This window comes from Aythya ferina, assembly GCF_964211825.1.
Source record: "Aythya ferina genome assembly, chromosome: 2".
Taxonomy (NCBI): Eukaryota; Metazoa; Chordata; class Aves; order Anseriformes; family Anatidae; genus Aythya; species Aythya ferina.
The window spans coordinates 66,626,158-66,648,860 of record NC_140297.1 but is presented as its reverse complement, the minus strand read 5'-3'; the positions used below and the strand labels follow the sequence as shown (position 1 = coordinate 66,648,860).

Below are 22,703 nucleotides of genomic sequence, written 5' to 3'. Positions count from 1 at the left end.
CCAGAAAGTACAAGCCCGAACTTCTCAAGTTTATACAAACAAAGAACATTTACATTCAAGTATAAGACCCAGTCAGGCATTTGCTGGAGTCAAAGACCAACTTCACAGTCATGTTTTGACTTCTGGCTCACTCATATTTGACTCCAAACTGGAGTAGCCATGCTGTTTCTTTAGATTAGGGAACCAAAAGTGTTCATCCTCTTACATGCTTAGAGAATCAACCAGACAGCACATAGACACCTTTATTCCATCCTTCTTGGGTGTCACAGTGACTATTATCTGGTCAACTTAACAATCACATTATTAAGCCACCACCTTTAGGGGCAAGCTGGGATACCTCTATACCCAATTAAATTGCTTTTTTTCTCTTTTACTCCCCCCACCCCTCCCTTTTTTTTTTTTTATTTTTCCCTTTATCAAGGTCTACTCTCAAAATTGTAAGCAGCATTACCAGTACACTGAAAAAGCATACTTCTACATGAGCACCAGCTTTTCAAATACCTAGAAAATTACAGTTTCTAGTCCCCTATGTTAGCTTCTCCAAATTTTTAGGTTATCCAGTATCCTTCATGGGTCTTATGGACCTTGATAAAACATTGACACCAGTTTTCCAATTGAAAGCATATTCTTAGGTATTTTTCAGCTACCACAACTACATAGCATATTTCTACAAAAGAGGTGCAGACCACTTAATCACACATAAAATCCAAGCCCACAGTATTTCCTCCATTGATTGCCCTCTTTTTGAACTGTGATATTAACTACTAACTTGGAAGAGGAATCTAAAGCCTCATCATTAAATGTTAGAATAGAAAGGGGAAGGTGGAAGGATAATCAGCCTGACCTTCCTCTAGAGCTGAATTGGTTTCTTCATGATTTGGGACTCAATCTATTACTTTTATTCTTTTGTTAATCAACATACAGACAAGTTTTGGCACTGACTTTTAGATCAAACCTGAAATAGATTGTAGAAGCCAAAGTATATCTTTTAGAATCCTCCTGAAAGCTCTTTCAATTGCTTTTAAAATCTGGTGTTGTTCCAATTCATCCACAAGAGTTTTTAACTTAAAGCCTACTTGTGGTCTGTCATACAGATGTCAAAGCACTTAGGACTGCTAGTTGTCAGTGTTGAAAGAATGGCACGCTAAGCAGTCTTGGGGATGACCAGTGAAGGGGGGAGGGATCGGTTCTCTTGGCAGAGGGGCATGGAATAAACCTCTTGCAAGATTTACAATGGTTAGAAAAGAACACATGCTGTGCAACTTGAGGTATTCCAGGACAGTATTACCTATATGTCTGTCAACAGCACTTAAATCATATGCTGAGCATCCATACCACAGCAATTAGCAATAATGGCACAACCCACCAGCACTTTTCTATTTGAACTGCATTGTGCCACAGCATCCTGTTCACACAGCCCAAAAAGGGAGAGAAGAAAATTGTGTTAAAGTGACCTTCTGTATCAGAGGTAATGCCTAATAAGCAAAGAAGTTCTTCTTGTATTAGTTTCAGAGATGATAAAACACCTCATTGCAAGAGCAGAACAGATAATTTACTCCTCAAGCTGTAAACATGTTTTGCTTTCTTTTCCTTCCAGAAGAAAAACAACAGATTATGTCCTGTCTTCTCCAGGAACAGAAAGTTAGATTACAACAGCAGATCTACATATTCTGCATGCAAGAGGGCTGACAGTGTTGGTAAGGGAGTGTTTTGTTATTAAAGAAGAAAAGCATACAACGATTTCAGGTGTTTTCCTGGCTTCAGGACTTATTCAAACCAGTAGGAACGTAATGGACTTCAACAACCTTTGCACAAGGCTCTACATTTCAGACTGCAACAACAAGAGACTCATGTCTCATTTCCTACAGTAAACTACCTCAGCACCCTTTGAACAGACTTAATGCAGCCAGTTTCTGGATCGAGTCAGTTACCTGCTTATTTGTCTCCATCAACAAGCAATATTTGTTTCTGGATGCTACCCTGCAACAGAAGATTTTTTTGGAACTGCTGTTCTAAAAGTTCTGTGCAGCACAACTTGAGCTTGGGTCTTCAGCAGGTAGGGCAAGCTAGAGCCTCCCTGCCTGCCAGCCAACATCAGCAGAAGTCAAAAAGACTACTTAATTGATTACCATGAGTCAACTTCAGACAATGCCAATGAAAACATCTCATTTGAAAGATTAATCTCCACAGTGTTTTTTTCATCCACTTCAGTAGGCAATATTTTATTTCAAGGTGTACTTTGCATTGGACAATCCAAAATTAATTTCTTGCAGTAATATTTTATCTTAAAACAACCAGGAGATAACTGCAATAATCTGAACACCAAACATCAATGTTAGTTTTTCTTTTATGACCATCAATAGGTTAAAAAAAAAAAAAAAAAAAAAAAAGCACACAGGTAATAGGAAGTAAAAGGAAGTCTTGTTTCCTTGAACTTGCTCAGGAGCTAGTGGGTCAGTACAAATTTGCACAACAAAGGTTTTTGTTAGCATAACATTCTTCAGAAATAAATTTTAAAAATAAGAAATAAAGAAATCAGAATTGCCCTGCTGTTGAAATGTAATGCATATTGGCCCAGAAAATTAATGTGTTCCTAGAATAATATTTATAAGAATTTAAAAGCCTGTGCTTACAATAATGCTGAAGTTAGGCTATGACCAGTCAAGACATTATGGTCCTTATACTCTACTAATACTACACTAATGCTGTTAGGTGATTCATTGCTGCTTTCCACTACAGTGTTTATTCATTTGTTTTCAGGACATAGAAATTTGAAGAACTTTATTTACTGAAAATAAAGTTACAGAAAAATACTATGCTGTCTTTTTTTTTTTTTTTTTTAAGCATTCTTAAAAAACAAAGAAACATGGTAACACAAATTTCTACTGAAAGTTAACTAGCAAACAGGTCATAATCACCAGTTTACATCACATGAATGACAGATCCTAATAGCGTGGGTGTCACATACAAGGTGTCAAATTGAGGTCTCCTCTCAATAAAGTTTGGAGATATGTATCTTTGCCCAATCTCACAAAGATATGCATAAAATGAGACCATGGCTTGAAATCTTCTTTAGCCCTTCTACAAAATTTCCTGTTTATACTATATATAGGTCAAATTTCCTTGATAATTTGAGCAACAATGCAGTGTGCTTCCCTCCACATTGCAATGCAGCAGTTACCATCCTCCTCAAGTCCAATAAGCTTCTTCTGAAAGTACACTGTTCCAAATCTATAAATATAAAAAGCTTGAGGCTGAGGGTGGTTTATTTTCTGTCTCAGCGGTTCAGTAGTAAGCCGGAAGCCTTTATCATCTCTACATATTTATTTAGTAATTAACCTACGTGGACCCAAAACAAAAGCAAATACAGCACTCTACATAAAGTTGAGTTCGTTCACTCAATCAGTGGGTTTTCCTGAAGAGAAAAATTGTCCCTATGGTTTTAATGGATCTCTGCTTGACTTGTTTCTTTCTACTTATCCAACTCTCTGAGGGCAAGTTAAGGCAGTTTATACTGCCAAATTGCAGTTTCTAATCTGATAACAATAGGTCATGCTAATGTTGGCAGCAACACAAAGGAGTCACATTGTCATACAGTTGTGCTGTTTATGAACAATAGCCCTTTTGGTATATACAGCCTTTCTTCAGCATCAGCCAAGCATTGTTCGGGACTTTTTTATTTGTTTAAGTACAAGTTCTTCAAGTGTTCTGTTTACTGCGACTATGAAGTCAGAAAGATGAATTCTTACCATGCTCATAAAGTTGGGTACACCCTATAAAACCAAAAAGCCTGGTTGAGTAATCAACTGTCAATACACTCAGCTATATTCTTCAGGTTAGGCTGGAAGCAGGAAACGAACTCAGGAAAATAAATAGAAGTTTTAGTTTTGCTTTTGTCTTGCTCTAGAGTGGTATTGTGTCACATGAATCGGAAGCAGCTTCAAGATGCAAGTCCTGTAACAGAGGCAGAGCTCTTCATGAAGCATCTCTCGTCATGGGGGCAACTGGGGTGGAATCAACTTCTGAGAGTTCTCACAGGCAATTCATGTATTGCAGCTGTTGAAAATGATACTCTACTGTTTGTGTCTGCTGCATGCGTTGTGCCAAGCTATCTAACAAATTCCACAGGAAGGCTATGGAATTGCTGCATACATTTTTGTATCAGCACACATGTACTGATGCCTTAAGCCTGAGTGTTCAATCTGGTACCTGAGTGATGATGGGTAAAGCAGGAGGCTGAAAGACCCGGTAGAAGATAACCTTCTCAAGCAGATGATGCTGTAACAGAGCTACGTGAAGAGCTAGAAGGGACCAGCAAGCACTATGGTTTGACAGTTAGCCACAGGGACAGAGTCAGTGGTTTCAATGCAACTCACAGTGAACCGCTACCACCATTAATAAGCGAGTGGAAAAAAACAAAACACCTGTCTAGCCTGATGACTGCTCCCTCAAAGTCAGAGAAACGTCTGGTAATACAAGAAACAAGCAATCTTTCCCTCCTTTCTCTCTCTAGCCTTCCAGAAAAGGGTTATCAGAGGAATGAGTAAAACCCTTTATTCCCAAATCCTCGCTGTGCCTATTCTAAAGAACTCCAGGCTCCAGAGCATGACAGCTACCCACATCTTCAGAAAAGCAGGAAACAGTGGAACAGTACATATAAGGCTAAAACCCACCATCTGTCAACATATATATCGCCAGACATGGCTAACATTCCCGGGAACATGCTTCAGGAGGGATGCACGCGCATTCCAAGGCATTTTATGATCGAACATGGTTACATTAAACTGAAACCCAACACAAACCACAGCATACCACGTAGCCCTACTTAATTAGATTCCCCACAAACAGTCAGCCTAAGCCATATGGTATTTTCCTCGGGAGTTACGATAAACTGACCTTGATACTAGGAAAACGCATGCTCTTCACCCCGAGGCATACATTACCAGCGCGGAGTCCCGCGATGCTCCGGCAGGGAGGGGAGGCAGGGACAGCGCCCCCGCCGCGCCGCACCCACACCGTCGGTGCTCCCGGAGAAGTTAACGAAGAGTAAAATCCCCCGTTAACAAAAACAACAACGCCGCGCTCCAGCAGCCGTTCCGCCGGCAGAGCGCCGCGGACAGCCGGCTGGCGATGCAATCGAGCCGGCTCCTTCCCTGTACGCGCATCCCCGAGCGCCGGTGCCCGCAGGAAGGGAGGGCGGTGGCAAAGACCCCTGGGGTGGCGTCCGGCCCCGCGGTACTCACCCGGGGGCTGCAGCAAGATGGAACACGGGCACAGTGCCACGTCGGTGGGGCTGCGGACCCCTGTAGGGGGGTATGGGGAATCGCCGGGCACGGGCACGGGCACGGGCACGGGCACGGGCACGGGCACGGGCACTCCACTCCGGGGAGAAGCCGCAGCCGCTGCTGCTGTGCGGCCGCGCGGCTCACCGACACCTGCCCGGCCGCCGCCGCCGCCAATGGCCGGGCGGGGGCCGGGCGGGAGGCGGGGTGGAGGCGGGGGGACCGGGCTAAGGGGGGGGAGCGGGCGCCGCAGGGAGGGGCTGGGTGCCGGGTTCAGGGATGGAGGCCGCGAGTGAGGGGCAGGGAGGGTCCCCGCAAGTGCCGCAGCACTGCTGGGGTCGGTGAGCCGCATCGCTGGGGGATCCGCGCACCGCGCCCACCTTCCAGGTTGCTCAAGGTTCCTTCCCTCTAGCTCCAGCGTGTGCCCAGGGATCAGCAGCGATCCTGGCCGTGCCGTAGCGTGGTCTCTCAACCCTTGCCCTGTCCTGCCACAAACAGGCGTTCGAGATGACCGCAGAGGGTCATCTTGGCGGCTTGCCCGCAGCGAGAGAGCTCCTTCGCCAAATAAAGCAGGGGAAGGCAAGCAGATGCTGCCAGGTGGTTCTTGTTTGAGCCTTTCTGTGAGTACCGCACGCAGGCCGTGCGTGGAGGTATCTTCTGAAAATGAGGCCAGAGGTACAAACCAGAGGCACTGCCGTAGGGATTCGGTGCTCTGGAGAATCCTAATGAAGATATGCCATCGTCATCCATTCAAGTGATCAGTGCGTCACTGCTGTAGTGCGACCGTGCATTTTACACATCTGGTATCACTGCAGATTGCACTGCATTGGGCTGATTGCTTTTCCTGTGGTGTTATTTTTCACCCCTGTTCTTCATGCTTGCTTAACTTCATTTTAAAATAGCTGCAGCTGTTCACTGCGAGGTACATTTTTATTTGATCTCAGTTGAAGCGCTTTGTCAAGACGTATTCAATTAATCTTGGCAGTTTTTCAAGGAAAATATTTTCTAGGAGAATATTTTTGTTTATATTAATTTCATTGTATTATAAACAGACTGTTTTATCAAACATTTATTTCTATGTTAACTTACACTTCTATGTTAGTAAAGTGAGTGCCACTCTGTGAGACTGACACCACGTTCATTTTCAAAAGTGCTTGTAAAAATATGTCAGGAATTGTTCTGCATCAAATAGTGTTTTGTATTTCACAAACATAAATGTAATAAGTACATATTTGGGTATTTCCCAAGCAGAAAAACAACAACGAAAAATGTTACTTCTTTGAATAAAAGATAGAAAAGGAAACAATCATCTTCAACAATAACATTTTTCAGGAGCAATATGACATGGGAACAAATCAGGAACTGACTAAAACTAAAGGTCAGTCATTGCCTTTTTCAGAATAGTAATCAATAACATGCACCAAGCATTTTTTAATAATTGAAAAAATATCTGGGTAGAAATCCATCTACAATCTTATACTTCTAGCTGAATCACTGAAATAGCTATGTTTTAAAAACAGCCATTAACATCAATTAAATATAATGCCCATGACTATATAACCATTAGATCAAACAGGAGAAACTCTGTGACTACTCCTCACACTCATGCTAGTAAGCCAATATTAATGTTGAGTTCAAGAATAATGTTTCACCCTCGCCTCAGTATTGTACAATTAGATACATGCAAGTTTATAACTTGTACTATTTCATGTTCTACTGCACTGGAGGCAAAGTGTTAGAATAGAGGATCATATATTCCCTACTAGCATAGTAACCAGTAGGTTTTTTCTATGCACTCCATACATTAATCCATTGGGAAGTTATTAACTTACACCACACTTAACCAGTCGTTAACTGACAGAATGCAGCTAAGAGAAGGGGAAGAGAAAAGCAAAGCATAAGTGAAGGAATACTGTAATAGTCTTAGGTTGGTATGCTGGACCTCTCTCTTTGTCTGCCTGTTGGATGTCCTGTTTGTCTTCATAAACTGGTTTTGATGTCTCACACTTCAAAAGAAAGCAACTTCTCTGCATTGGTAGCAAGCATTTTCTGATAGATGTCAGTCATGTTAAAAAAGAAAAACACCTGCTGAATAAAATTACCTTTTCACCTTTATACAAAAAATTTATAAGGGTTTGATGAGTGAAACTGAGCAAACCAGACTTTTGCTAGAGTCATATAAGATGCAGCCATTAACTAATTAGAATATGTATCTAAATAAGGACACAAAATAAACAGAATTCTAAGGAAGAGAATCTCTGAAACCAAAGATGAGGTCCAAGTGATAGTAGGGGAATTTTGCCCTGTGAGCAAAATGTGTTTCACCCCTTTGCACCCAGAATGACTGACTGAAGGAACATGAAGATAAGGAGAGGGAATTCTGTAAAGAGGAGCAGGGCATAGAAGGGTACAAGGGATACCAGAAACAATGAGGTGGTCATCAGGGAAAGGGGAATGCACTGTATGTTTATATCACTTTCTATAGCTCTGAAATTCCCAGTTCTCCTTACCTTCACAACTGAGTTATGTTGCAGGTCATGCAATCTTTTGAGTGACAATAACCTCCATAAGGAGAGGACTGAAGAAGTGGTCAAAGCCCCCAGTATGCATCTGTAGTACAACAACCACTGTTGTAGTACAACAGTGCTATCTGTATAAGCTGTAGCATGGAAAAATCTTGTAAAAAATAGTTTATCTAGTAATAATGGGGTGCAGCACAAGAAAATAAGTATTTTATTGGTGGTGAGTTTCTCCTGTCAGACACTTTTTTTATAAGGAAAAAAAAAAAGGAATCCAAATGTAGATTGAAATAAACTGTTGTTTTTTCCTTGGAAAGCTCTGAACTATGTTTGGTGTTGGCATAAGCTACACATGGACATGGGGCCACAGTGACCAACACACTATTCCTGAGCCTATCCCCAAGCTGCACTGCCTGAGCAACAGGCTGTCCATCTTTTGTTGAACAGCATACGATTATAACAAAACCTGCAAATAAATGGGGTTAGGAGGGAATAAAATTTGCACTGGTATCACTCAGAGGATATACAGTGGGATGCAAAAAGACGGTGTTAGCAAATGCATTCACGCTGCATTATATAAAGGACTTTGTTGACAATCACAGAATACTCCAGGCATGTAGGAAGGTATCTTTTCTGAAAAAAAAAAAAAATTATTATTAAAAAAAAAAAAAAATAATTGCATACAAAGAGTTCTGAAAACCAAAAGGCTGTGTCTAAACTGGAGGGGAAAGGCACTTCAGTTCCTGGATTCAGGAAGAGGAGCTTGCCCCATCCCACACGAAGAGAAGAGCTGGGAGCAGAGCAAAGTCTTCTTCCTGTGTGTCCCCTATGAAAAAACTCAGGGACTGAAAGGGAACTGTATTGGCATCTGGCCCTGACCTGTGGCCCAGCATGTGACCACTGACCTCAGAGGAACTTTCTGATTTGCATTTATTTCAGTGAGACAGGGGCCAGGTTTTTGGCCTTCCTGGCATTGTTCATATCTCTAATAAGAAAAAGGGTCCCAAACTTGCAAAGTTTGCTTTCTGAGTGTCCCCAGCCTTTGTGACAAAGGTAGACTTTCTTATGCAAACAGAGTAAGGAAACTGGAATTGGGACAGTACCTGTTAGACAGGGACAAGTCACTGTGTCAGCCACAGGGACCAATTATGAATTTTTGATAGCCCATTGCTATCTCAGGGCAGAATATAAATAAAATAATAAGTAATTAAGCCACTCTTGCTTACAACAGATCTGTTAAGACCTCAAAGTATTTCCGTAAAACATAGTGAGCAATAATTTGATAGTAATAACTTGGATACCATTGTAACCTTTTACTTTATGGTATCTAAGAACTGCATAAATACAAATAATTTTATAAAGTATGCAACACAGTGTACTAGGATAATTCAATTAAACCAGTTAAGTAATTCCATGGGCTTAAGTAAAGCCATGGGCAAATAGGGAAAAAAGTGAAAGAGCTTAGAATAATAGACAAATTTTTAAAAATACATAATACATACAGCATACACTTTCATAGGGCACTTTGCCATGGCTTTTCTTCAGAGATGCCCACAGTCATGTTCCCTGCCCTATGAGTCTCACAGTGTGAGTGTGAACAGAGAAAAAGAAAAGATGAGAGAAGACAGAATTAAAATTATATATTTTAGTAAAGAAGACAGCTTGAAGAAGTTTTCCTATTGAACCAGCAGCAGAACTTAGGCAAGGTAACACTTTGAAAAGAAACAAGTATACCAGAGTCTCAAAACTGGGATGAGAACAGAAAGAGACAAGCTGTAACTGACAGAGCAAAATGATTTGTTGTGATCAGCAGTGGTGTAAAGAGGTGAGTGGTTTTGATGGTGTCATTTTGTTTTTTCTCTGTGGTCAGCTAAGACTTAACAACAAGAATAGGAGTTAGCTGTTGTCGACGGGAGGAAGACACAGACGCTCAATATGAGTGAACAATGAACTTCAACTTTAATGGATAGCTCAGTCGCCTTTTATCTAGTTCGAACATAATCAACTCATACATATTGCAAAAACTAAGCTCAGCATTGGCTAACATTTCCCGCTCTTTTCAGTTTGTTCCTCCTTCTTTTAGCCACCGTCCCGCCTTAGGGACTTTCCCAATCGCTCAAGGGCATCGTGTCCTTGATCCTGATTGGCTCTCAGCCAGCTGCGTACGTGCCAGACTCATGTGAGTTGAGTACGGTACTTCACTAGCCCATTGCCTCTTAACTGCCCAACATCAACATGTCCTATTTCACTTAACCATTCCTCCACAGTTAGCAAGAGAGATGGCAGAGCAACAAAAATGGTGGTAAGAGCTACCCATGATTATAGGAAAGAAGAATCAGAATGGGAAAAAAGGTTTTGGAAGAGAACAGAATGCTGATGGTACCTTTGTTACAGTAGATTTCCTCATTCATATGGAGTGTATAAATGAAATCTTGAAGGTGTCTTGAGGGAACATGTTGCATGCAGTGAAATGAAGGCTCCATTAATGCTCTTCCCTTATGTCTGCCAGCGTAAGGGAGATGACAAGATTCAGCTCTTACATTTCTGCAACTGAAAAAGAAATTTCTTAGAAAGTTGTGCTGGGTTCTCTAATTTCCCTGAAGAATGCACTTCATTTTGTGATGGTGGCTGAAATACACAAGGCAAGTGTCCTACATCCACAGGGGTTTGTTATACTCATCCTTATCTTCAGTTAGTCCCACCTTTCCTGCAGTAACTCCCTCTTGCTCATCAATGCAGGGACAAGCAGCAGCACAGGGGAAGAGGGCCACTGAAGTTTTTCTTTGGAGCTTAATTTATAGCCTGTGCAAAGTGGCGCTGAGGGTGTGGTAGAATCTTTTGTACAATTCAGCGTTGTTTTGTTTACAATTTAAAAGAGAGAGAGAAAAAGCTGCATGGTGGCCAGGAGAAGAATAAGGAAAAAAAAAAAAAAGTCTTCAGCTAGCCAGGAGAATATTTGTAAAATATTTGTATTTATCTTAAGTCTTAAATCAGCTTTGACTTCACAGAGTCAAACAATAACTAAATGGGAGCCAGTATTAGTTCCTCCTCATTGTTCCTCCTGTGCTTATAGGTATTTTCTTTCTACCTTTTTTGTTTGTTTGTTTCATTTTGTTTTGTTTCTTTGTAGCAGAATCAACAGGTGGCTGTAACATTTTGGGTCAAAACAAAAACATTTAAAAACTCTTTGCCTGACTGCCTAGACTACTGGTTCAATTCTCTAGCAGTGTCAAACTGCTCATTTGATTTAAGTGTAGATTTTTTTTTCCACCTTTGATGCCCAAAGCCAGACTACAGTCAAGTAGGTTATTTTTCGTAGAAAGACATACTAAATGCTCTTCATATTCAAATAAGTGGAGCTTTTTCATTATTTGAAATTATTTGAAATTCTAGAAGCTGTCATGATCCCAACAGCCTTTGGCTAAAGCTGCTAAATGTAGGTGGTGGTGTTAGAGGATTTTCTTCCCCCATATAGTAACTCCATACAATCTATCTACAGATGCAAAGATTATACACTGTATAATCCCCTGTTTATATTTAACAAGCAAAATCAATGCAGCAATGTACCAAATCCATATCAACAGTCTTAAAATCCTAAACAGTACAAAACCAGTGAATTCTGTTAAGCAAGATTAGTGAAAATTAAAATATATTAATTTATTAGATTTTAGTACATGCTGAGTAATTTTCAGAAATTCTTGTGTGAAATAAAGCCTAATCCTGACAGTAAATTCTGTGTGGGAATAGAGTCAATAAAACCAGCTGAGCAGAGTTTTCCAACCTTTTATTTGGGCTATATAGAATGTAACTACTTCTCAGATGCAGAGAAAAGGTGACCTTGCTCATTTTTTTCTTTCCCATTAGGCCATTGTATGAAATTAGGTACATTTTCATGCACACAAGTATTTATACAATTATAAAACTTTTATGTACCTATCTTATATATGTGTTCTGTGATATTCATCTTTTCAGAATTATTACCACGTAGTTGGTGAAAATGGATTTGGTAAACAGTAAAAATGCTTGGTGACAGTGGGGCAAGCTTTTTTCGAACAACACAGTCTAGTTTATGAACGTTGCTGAGCTAGGAACACAGACTATATTAATTAGATGCACTGAGAGGTAAGATTTACCCAGCTGTACTAACAACAGCTACGGAGAAACTTGTCTTCACAGAGCATCTATCAGAGAGAGTTATTAAAACAAAAATGATCAAGAAAAAATGATTTCTGTGATTACTTTTACATTTAGTTAGCTTCTTTGTCACCAAACCCAAAGTTTAGAGACAAATACATAGCAGCAATAGTTATGTCAATTAAAAGATGGTTGCATGCCATAATCCCTTTGCAGAAAAGAATTGAGTCAAAGTATTATGAAAGTAAATGTGTCACGTGCTAGCACATGTAATGTAATGACATTATTGTCACAGAATCACAGAATCACAGAATTTTCTAGGTTGGAAGAGACCTCAAGGTCATCGAGTCCAACCTCCAACCTAACGCTAACAGCCCTCCACTAAACCATATCCCTAAGCTCTACATCTAAGCGTCTTTTGAAGACTTCCAGGGATGGTGACTCCACCACTTCCCTGGGCAGCCTGTTCCAATGCCTCACAACCCTTTCAGTGAAGAAGTTCTTCCTAACATCCAACCTAAAACTCCCCTGGCTCAACTTAAGCCCATTCCCCCTCGTCCTGTCACCAGGCATGTGGGAGAACAGGCCAACCCCCACCTCGCTACAGCCTCCCTTGAGGTACCTAAAAAGAGCGATAAGGTCACCCCTGAGCCTCCTCTTCTCCAGGCTGAACAAGCCCAGCTCCCTCAGCCGCTCCTCGTAGGACTTGTTCTCCAGGCCCCTCACCAGCTTCGTTGCCCTTCTCTGCACCCGCTCAAGCACCTCGATGTCCTTCTTGTAGTGAGGGGCCCAAAACTGAACACAGTACTCGAGGTGCGGCCTCACCAGAGCTGAGTACAGGGGGACGATCACCTCCCTAGCCCTGCTGGTCACGCTGTTCCTGATACAAGCCAGGATGCCGTTGGCCTTCTTGGCCACCTGAGCACACTGCTGGCTCATATTCAGCCGACTATCCACCATCACTCCCAGGTCCTTCTCTGCCTGGCAGCTTTCCAACCATTCCTCTCCCAGCCTGTAGCTCTGCTTGGGGTTATTGCGCCCCAGGTGCAGGACCCGGCACTTGGCCTTGTTAAACTTCATGCAGTTGACCTCAGCCCATCGGTGCAGCCCATTGGTGAAGCCTATTGTTTGACATACCCTTGCACAACTGCTCATATACCCCGATTATGCTCTCAGTATGCTTTGTGCTGTGCTCTTTACAAACCCATAGAAAATACATTGTTTTTGTTTCAAAGAGCTTACCCCATGAATGCTCTAATACCCCTCGCTGGATTATGTATAATCAGTTTGTTCCTTGGTGTTTTCTCACACAAAAAAAATTCTTCTTACTTAACTTAACCCCAGAATAGCATGGGACATACTGGAGCAGGATTATATTTGTTGCAAGCTGCTGAAATGACTGTGTGGTTTTATGCAAATCAGATCATCCTGGGACTGTCCTAGATCCACAGGAGGTTCTTCTGTTTTTCTGCCTGCCTTGGGACCTCACATTAGCTGTTATGCTTTCCCATCTTGTTTTAGTTATTGCGTCTGACAAGACAATGCCAGTTTTTTTCATCTTAGCTAAGTCCTTATTGAGGGCTACAGACATGGCACAAATACATCCTTGTGCAAGGCTACAAATCTCTCTGCGAGGTTTGTTCCTCCTTTAACTTTGCCAAAATTAACAGTATCTTACTGCAAAACAGATTTCAAGAGTTTCTCATTTTTTATAATTCATATAAGAACCACCTTTCCAGTTTGGAAACAAGTATACGAACACTTCCGTACACCCAGGAACAAATCAAATATACCCTCTTTCCCTGATCAGCTCTAAAGCTAACAGGGTGTGTCATTCTAGACAAATATTTATATACTGAACTTCATTTCCTTGTTCAAGTTCCTGGTGAATATATACAAATACAGTCACTGAGATTTTAAAATCTGAAATACCCACATCTATTAATTAATTAGGAATTTAAGGGGAGAGACTGGTCTCTAATTGTAAAGCTCAAATAGTTTAATTTCCTATGGGTGCCAATTACCGTTCTCCTCAGTGACATCTCTACTGTATGCCATGGGGTAATGAAGAAAACTGAGTAAAGAGTACAAATAAGATATCTGTGCAGTATTAATAAATTCAATAAAAATTATACAAAATGATGTGTACTGAGGTAGGGTCTAGAATGGAGAATGTTTGTCTCATTTTTCACATGTGATGCTGTCAGGACTAGAAGGCTCTGCAGCCAAGTCTTAATCCAATGGTCTTTCTGATAAAATCGTCCTTTCTTTCCTGACTTCTACTTTGGAGGACCTCAGCTGATTTCTTGTGGTCATCCTTATGAAGGATTACTCAGATGTCTTTGCTGTTGGCTGAGGAGACAACTCAAGGACCAGAAAGATGCCTGTGACTCCTCATAGCAGGGCACAGCAGGACTGACAGCTGGTTGTCCTAGGAGAAAGAGCATGGACCGTGACAGTGTAGAAAATAAAAACAAAAACAAAATCCACCCCAAAACAAATGAACAAACAAAAAACAACAGTGCTGATTACTTTAAACACACATGGGCAGTAGTATGGCCATATATGGCAGCCTGTTGCAAATGGCCTTCCTGGGTGGGTGTTTTCCGTGCATCAGTACCAATGATGTGCTGCACATTGCTACCACCCAATAAGTGAAAAACCATGGTTGTCTGGATCCTCCCTGAATGCAAAACCATCCAGATCAGGCCTCCATGGGCATGAGCAATTAAGCTGTTACAGCTCAATTGCTTGATGGCTTAATTCCTGGAACAGCAAATGGGACACAGCTCATACTGGAAACTTCATCCCTTTGGATTTCAGTGCTCCTGGCTCTGTACTTCTATGTACTTATGTCCGAATACTGAAGCTGGAGTTGTCTTGACATGCAATTTGAAACACAGCCCCACTCTCCTGTTCCCAAGTGCAGATAAGTGAGGAATTTTTTCTCCTTTAATTATGCTGTCTTAGGTGAAGGTCATTAATTTTTCTTCTTCTTTGAAATTGTTATGGAATGTAATCATTGGGAAAACAAACAAACAAACAAATAAAAACCAACTCTATGACTATCTACTGCTAAGGTAGAAAAGAAGAGACAATAAGGTTTCCACAGCAACTGTTAGTGGTCACCCAATGTAGATCCCAAGTATTACGTGACTTCATTACTTTTAAACCATTCATTGGTCTATATTAAACAACATTAACAGGAATAGATTCAGTTACAGTTTTAATACCACATCCCAGTTGATGTACTTGATGTCAATAGCTTTACTGCAAGCTATAATTCTTTCACACACTAACAAAAAAAAATAAACAGCACAGCAAATAAGTTGTTAGTTCAATGTTGCTCTAAAACATTAGCTTTTATATCTGATATTCATTCATTTCATTCACAGCAATATTTCCCTTTCTTGCAACTTAATCTTACCTCTACTGGATTCATAAATAAACAAACAAAAAAAAAATCCTGATCAAGTACCAAGAAATGAAAAGTGCTCTATCCTTGATGGTATTACTGAGGTTCTTCACTTAATGAAAGTGGATATTTTGACAATGAAGAAGTGAAAGGAGAATGCAAAGGGACAGGCAGAGAATATTCAGGATCCCTGTAGCTCCCAGATGCAGCTTCATCTTTGAAGTGAGTTCTCTGAATGAGAGGTGGTGTGAATAAGGATGAATTCTTGATAAAGAGCAAGACAGAAAAGCATAGGATTTTACCAGCTGTATGAAAAACGAAAATAAAATTCCTTTACCCTGTTGAAAAAGTCTAATTCAGGAACAGGACATTTGTACCAGCTTTTCTGGTCAGCTATAGTACCTGAATATCCTTTCCTACTTATAGAGAAAATTATAAAGAAGCAGCTACACACATGCATGGAAGCTGATATCTCAAATCTAGGATGTATCTGGAACACAGGAAAAGGGAAAAGGGACATGTTATGAGACGGTACTTTATAATGCTACCTTTAGTGGTGGACTTTAGTACTAGGTTAAAGATTGGAGTAGATGATCTTAGAGGTCTTTTCCACCCTGAATGATTCTATGATTATATAGTAAGTGATGGGAGAGAAGACAGCAAAGTAAGAAAATAAACTCATACATTTCTGACTTCCTTTTGTGTGGCTGTGATTGTTGTTACTTTGCAGGACTACTATTCATATATAGGATTACTTAGATTTATTATTTAAAGTAAAAGTTAAGTGAATGGTTGTCTTTACCAATACAAGGACAAAGCAACAGCAACATGGTTCAGGTACTTGTTGAAATAAGCTTATCTAGGAGAAGCTGAACACAAGGAAGATAAAATTGTGAAGATGTTTGGAGAAAAAATACTCTAAAGACATTTTCAAGAGCTGGCAGTACAAGTGAACAGTGAACTCTCATTTCACAGGAGTCACATGTCATTTTTGGTGAGACCCCTCTGCCTATACTGTACCAGACCTATAATAGATGAGACCAGTGATTTCATAGCAAAAATAACTTCATTGGGAAATATGAGCCAATTGCTTTCCAAATTTTTATGTGACTACATTTAGTATTTTGCTTATTATTGTTTTATTATTTTGAAGATTTTAAAATGGTTTCCTGTGACATTATATCTTACACACCCATTCAGAGAATTAATTTGGTTGAACTGCAGCAAGTATTTCATACGTAAAAATACTTTATTTTCACCTATCTGAATATTCAAGTGTACTTTTCATCTACCAACTACTAAAAGTCTGCTCCTCAAATTAAATAATCCTTTTTACCCTTTCAGGATAGGAAAATATATGCCTACTATTCATTAACTTTTTTAATAAATGAAATAATAAAGGACATCAGTAAAGGATCCAGCAGTAAACTGAGCAACTGTTCTTGCATTCTAACTATGAGGATAAATTAGATTTTTTTTCCACAATAAATCTTCATGAGAACCAGTTATTTATGTCTTTGGCCTACTTTCTCTCTCTACTGGTCTGAAACAGAACCTTTCCAACAGGAAATTTCAAGACCTTTCATATTAAAATTTGACCTTTGTATTTGTAGGACAGCAAAGAAAGCATAATGTCCTTCCAGAGCTCATTCTTTGCAGTACTAGTGAATCATGTGCCATAGTAGTTCATGAGCAAGTGACAAAAACAATAGACATCCTCAATGCTCTGGCCATATTTATGATAATTCTTAAAATACCTCAGCTCTGTAGGGATTTGAACTTGATGATTTACACAATAGCACAAGAGTTAATCATGAATCCATGATTGATCTGTCATCCTGATCCTCATTCAAGTGATAAGCGCAGTTGTTGGTGAAGTTTCCTCTCTGCTAAGCAAAATGGAACCCAAGGATGAAAAAAGATGGGGGACAACTGTCATGAACACACCATATTGTAAAAACATCACCATATCTCCGAGGTTTGGAGTTCCTTGCTAATGAGATGTCAGCCTGGGTGAAGGTTGCATTCAAATGGTGTTGTCACTATGTTCCTCCTCAGTCATGTTTCTCTCTCTTTGGGCAGCCACATGGTGAGCTAGCCCAAGGAACCTGTCTGGCCAAAAACTGTCTTCCCATATAACTCTCAAAACAGTCATTTTTAGCCAGCAACTTGCACTTCAATCAGCTTACCGTGACAGTGAATCTCCACCTGGTGTTCTGAAATCTCAACGTTCTCTGTCTTTCCTTAATATAGCAGTAATTTGACTCACCACATTTCCTGTGCTCTTGTTCCAGAAGGAGATGATCACTCTCTCCCTGGTTTTCTAACTTTACTTTGTGTCTAAGAGATGTCCTTTAATATACAGTGCCAACATAGGTAAGCGTGCTAACACTGAAGTTTGCCTAACTGCTTTGCTGGGTCAGGCACAAGTGCATTTCCCCAGGACACAGGGGAACAGGCCAGTATAGAACATGCTCAGATAAAGATATGCTGGACATCCACCTTCCCTGTATCATTTCCTCTAACCTACAAAAGAAATACTGATTTTTAGGATGACTCATTGACAAGTTTTTACCTCACTGTTTGCAGTGAGGTAAAATTGATGAAGGTTCCAGTTACAGCCTTCCTCCATCCACAGAAAGACAACCAGATGATTTCCTTCGGAGCTGAGCTCTCCAAGGGGCCAGCTTGGACTGCTGCTGCTCCACAGCCTGCCCAGCAGCATTGCGGATTTCCTTTGCATCAGGCTGCTGAGGTTTGTGCTCCTGAAGCAGGAACCCACTGTGTTTGCACAAACAGCAGATCAGGGAGAGCAGATCCACAGGAGAAGGTTCCCGCATCAACAGCGCAGATTCATTTCTGCACTACAAATTTCTTTACTTTTGCTGGTACAACCTCAGCAAAGCCTGTTATTCAGGGCCTATAAAAAATAATGGCTTTTTTTTTTTTTCTTTTCTTACCACAAGCTGTTAGCTTGTAGCTGGAGGGAGGGGGAGGGGAGTAGGGTGATTACCAAAAGTAAACGTAAAAAAAAATCACAGCTTGTAAGCACAGTTATGTTTGATGACAATGTGAAATGTTTGCTGAGGAGCTCAGAGAAAAGGAAGAAGAACAGATACTTGTCAGTGTTTAAAGGTATACAATCTTGCTTTCAAAGGAGAAGAGACTGCTAAGATAGAAGAAAGAAGCCAAGCTCAGCATCAAGGATGACTGAGCAAGTGTTTAAAGCTAATCACAATTTGGAAAGACGTCCAGGAGTTGTGAAGCAGGAAAAAAATAGAGAAGTCTAAAACCATGTGGCCAAGAATAGGAGAGAAACACTTAGGAAACAATCCATAAGTAGCACAACTGGGCAGTAGGAGAGCAGGTCTCATAATGCTGGTAACTTGTAAATTAAATTTCTGCTGTTGCATTAAACAGAATTAATTAAACCTGAAGAGTAGCTACCACGCCCTCCTGGTTTTACCTCACAGCTGTATAAATTGTACCCATACCAAGATTGCCTAGGTTGAATTAATGATTGGTATTTGAGAGTTTCCTTGAAAATCATTACAAACCCCTGCATTCTTCCTCACTACTTTATCTGAAGAAAGCAGTGACATCTCCCAGCAAAGTGCCTAGGCTTTGTAGGAAGACATTTAGCTTCCTGTTCCCTTTAATACATTTGATATGAAGTCATCTATCTCTGCATGCTCGGATGAGACAGGTGGGCAAGAAAGCAAGAGGAGCAGGCTCTGCTTCTCAACGTGTCCCCACAGAAAAGGGCAGTTGTTCAATATACAAGGAAAGGACAGGGCTTTGCCACGAAACAGGTAGGAGAAAAGAGGACTGTAGTGGCTGCCAAATATCCCAGACAATGAGGACCTAAGTCTTTGATTTCTAGACCAGCACTGGCCATGTTAAAGCTTCAGGTTATACTCATGTAGTCCTGCCAGTGCTTAAATAGAGCACCTGGGCACTGTCTGCACAGAGATGATAACCACCATCATCACCACTGCTGCCACTGCCCCAGGTTACATATGAGCACAGCAGGTCTTATCAGGATCCAGCTGAGAGAAGAAAAGGGAAAAAGAAAAGGCTAGCTGGGCCCAGGGAAGGGACATGTGAGGATCATGCTGAGATATGTCTGTGGGAGCAGGAGGACTAGCAAGCTGCTAAGCCATAGAAGTGGTAATTGTTGCTCAGACAATTGGCACATGATGAAAACGCACCCAGAGCTTCCTACTTGGCTGCTATTTGCTCATTTCTCTTCATCCAATTAGAGACATTTGATCCTAACAGTTTAACATCACTTTTTGATTTCTGGTGGCTGGAAGAACCTACTTCTTCTCACCAACTTAACCAGTGACTGCTGTTTGGTAGCTCAGCCTGAACAAACTTCTGCTCACACTGCATAACTCAAGCCTGAACCATGGCAACTTACTTGGATTTCATGCCTGCCCAACCATGGGGTTTCAATGCCATCTGCTCCAGCCCCAAATTGGCACATCCACAATTCATATCTGTGTGCTCCTGCCACAGAGAGGGCACTGGGCCAGCAAAATCCTTTGTGGTCCAGACGCTCAGCTTGTCCCCTGCTATGCCCGAGCCCAGTGCTCTTGGTGTGCTGCAGCCTCTTCTTACTCCTTTTCCTCCAGCCTGCCTTGCTTTGGCCAATTCCCCTAAAACAATTCTGAGTGGAATCATGGAGCCATGAGAAAACAAGGCAAGCAGGTAGAGGATGAAATAAAACTGATTGCACTTTGGAGAATGGCTTAAAGCTGCTTGCTATCAGCACCTGATGGTGCATGTCATGTCTGCTGTCTGCTTACTTCTTGAACTCCCTTTACAAGTTATTCCAGTCAGGGGAAAATAGAAGTGACGAACAGTGCTGATAGGCTCATGCTCTAAAGAGAATAGGGGCAAAGTCCTCTGCAAGGTGTTAAAAATAGATGTGCTGTAAAGGGTACAGAAGGGTACATACCAAATTTCTTTCCCCCACATGCTGCTTCTGCAGGCACTTTAAATGCTGGCAGTGTCATCACATGATTTGTTGTATGTATTTAGTGAGGATGGCAAGGCACACTGCTATGCAGCTGTCAAAATGCAATGATTTCGTGCTTTGGGATCATTATCTAATCTGCTCCTCCAATATAGCAAAAAAAAAAAATCATACAGCTTTTGCCTTAATTACTTACACAGCTTCCAGACATTTGCAGTAGAAAAATTAACATATCGTCAGTTGCTGCAGATCAATTTGGTGTATGACAGATTGCAAAACAGAGTGGGGATGCGACAGTGTTTGGGTGGGCATTTTCCCACTTGAATTATCCTCCCAAGCTTCCTGGAAAGAGCTATCATATTCACATTCCTGATGTTGTTATTGTCTTCATCATTAAAATAGTTGGAATGACTTGTGGAAAACAGACTCCACAACCTGCAAGGCTGTAAAGTATGTATGTTTATTCAGCGCCGGCAGCACAGCAGGTAGTCCCACCACAACTGTGTGCACCCACCACATTAGTTCATCTTGTATTTATACAGAAGGGGTTAAACAGGTAAGGGATTGCCTATACGTATTCATAACCTCTCCCCGAAAGGGTGGTCTTTATTACAATGAGTTCCAGGAAATCATTTCCATTGTCTCCACCCTGTCATGATTAGTTCACAATACCTACAGAAATCCCTTATCTTCCAGAGCCCTCCTTTCTCAGTACTGATTAGTTTACAGTACCTATAGAAATCCCTTTAGAATCTATTTCTTACTTCAGGAGCAGTATATGAAATCAAAAACCAAGTAAGCACACAATTAAAAATGAAATTATGTTTTCTTTCTACAGTTTTCCTCAGTGGCAGTTTAGTGCAGTCTTTTACAAAAAGTCTTGGCTTGGTTAGAAAGATCAGATTTATCAAGACAGTTGCAGTTAATTATAAGGTGTCTCTATTACCTATAAAGGCTACTGAAAAGAAATTGCATATTCAGCTCTGCCTACCAAGACAGGCATTCACAATTATGTGGAGATGATATCCATCCCATTTAAATAACTTTTTATCATGGGTTAGTGGAAGGCTGTAAAAGGACAATTAAATTTCTTATTGGCAGTAAGATAAAGACAATGGTTGTGATAGGAATTCAATAACATTGTATTTGGGTAGTTATTTTGCAGTGAAAATATGTCAGTGGAAAATTGAAAATACTCCAATTACTAAGTACTTAGCTAATACATACTAAAAATGAGAAATATTCCCAGGAAATTTAGAGTGTTGCTTTAAGAATTTCATACTGGATTCAATAATTAGTGGTAACCAGTGCATTGTACTGTAAAGGGAATTTTGATTTCAGCACCTTAATCTTAGGCTGAAAAATAAGAGAGAGCTTACTGAGAAACTCCAACTAGCATGAACTTTGCAGAGAATGACAGAAGTGTTCTCCCCAGGACTTTGGTAATACTAAACTAATTTACTCAGCATTGAATTTGCCCTACCTGCATACCTGTGGTGGTTTTACTAGGGTGGGCAGCTGAGCTCCACCACAACTGCTCTTTCACTTCCCCTTCTCAAAGGGAAAGGGGGAGAGAAATTCAATGCAAAGGACTCAGGGGTTGAGATAAGGACAGGGAGATCACTCGACAATTACCGTGATGAGCAAAACAGACTTAGCACAGGGAGATAGTAATATTTATTGCCTATTACTAACAAGCTAGAGAAGCGAGAAACAAAGGAAAGAAAACAGAAATGCCTTCCCCCCATCCACCTACTTCCACCTCTTCCTCCCAAGTGGCACAGGGGAACAGGGGAATGAAGGTTGTTGTCAGTCTGTAGCGCTTCGTCTCCGCTGCTCCTTCTTGGTCACTCTCTTCCCCTGTGCCATGGGATCCCTCCTGCGGGTCACAGTCCTTCCCAAACTGATACTGCGTGGGCTTCCCATAGGCAGCAGCTCTTCCAGAACTGCTCCAGGTATGGATCTGTACCACGGGGTCCATTCCTCAGGAGCAAACTGCTCCAGCACAGGTCCCCCACAGGCCCTGGCTCCTGCCAGGTCACCTGCTCCTGTGTGGTCTCCTCTCCATGGGATACAGGTCTGGCCCAGAATCTGCTCCAGCGGTGGTCCTCCACAGGCTGCAGCCTCCGTTGGTGCAGGTCCACCTGCTCCACCGTGGTCTCCTCCACAGGCTGCAGTGTGGAACCCTGCTCCACCGTGGTACTCCATGGGCTGCAGGGGGACATCCTGCTTCACCATGGTCCTCACCAGAGGCCACAAGTGACTTCCGCTCCAGCACTTGCAGCACCTCTCCCCCGCCTTCTTCACTGACCTTGGCACCTGCAAGGCTGTTCCTCACTCCTCTCATTCTCCCAGCTGCTGTGTGGCGCAGC

The 22,703-nt window shown here is 41.3% G+C and overlaps 1 protein-coding gene across 4 annotated transcripts in view; it reads right to left on the bottom strand.

Annotated features, from left to right (window-relative positions):
* The window catches only part of MYRIP (myosin VIIA and Rab interacting protein), a 231,963-nt gene extending 223,922 nt beyond the window's left edge, over positions 1-8,041 (bottom strand). The window contains exons 1-2 of one of the 4 annotated variants that reach the window (XM_084511564.1): positions 7,793-8,041; positions 5,966-6,287 (exon numbers count right to left, since the gene is read on the bottom strand). The gene's annotated coding sequence lies outside the window, so the exon portion shown is untranslated. Of the gene's footprint in view, positions 1-4,896; positions 5,088-5,243; positions 5,407-5,662; positions 5,928-5,965; positions 6,288-7,792 lie in introns of those variants that run through there. The other 3 variants (XM_084511567.1, XM_084511565.1, XM_084511566.1) reach the window with 3 other exon arrangements.
* Positions 8,042-22,703: the final 14,662 nt, after the last annotated feature.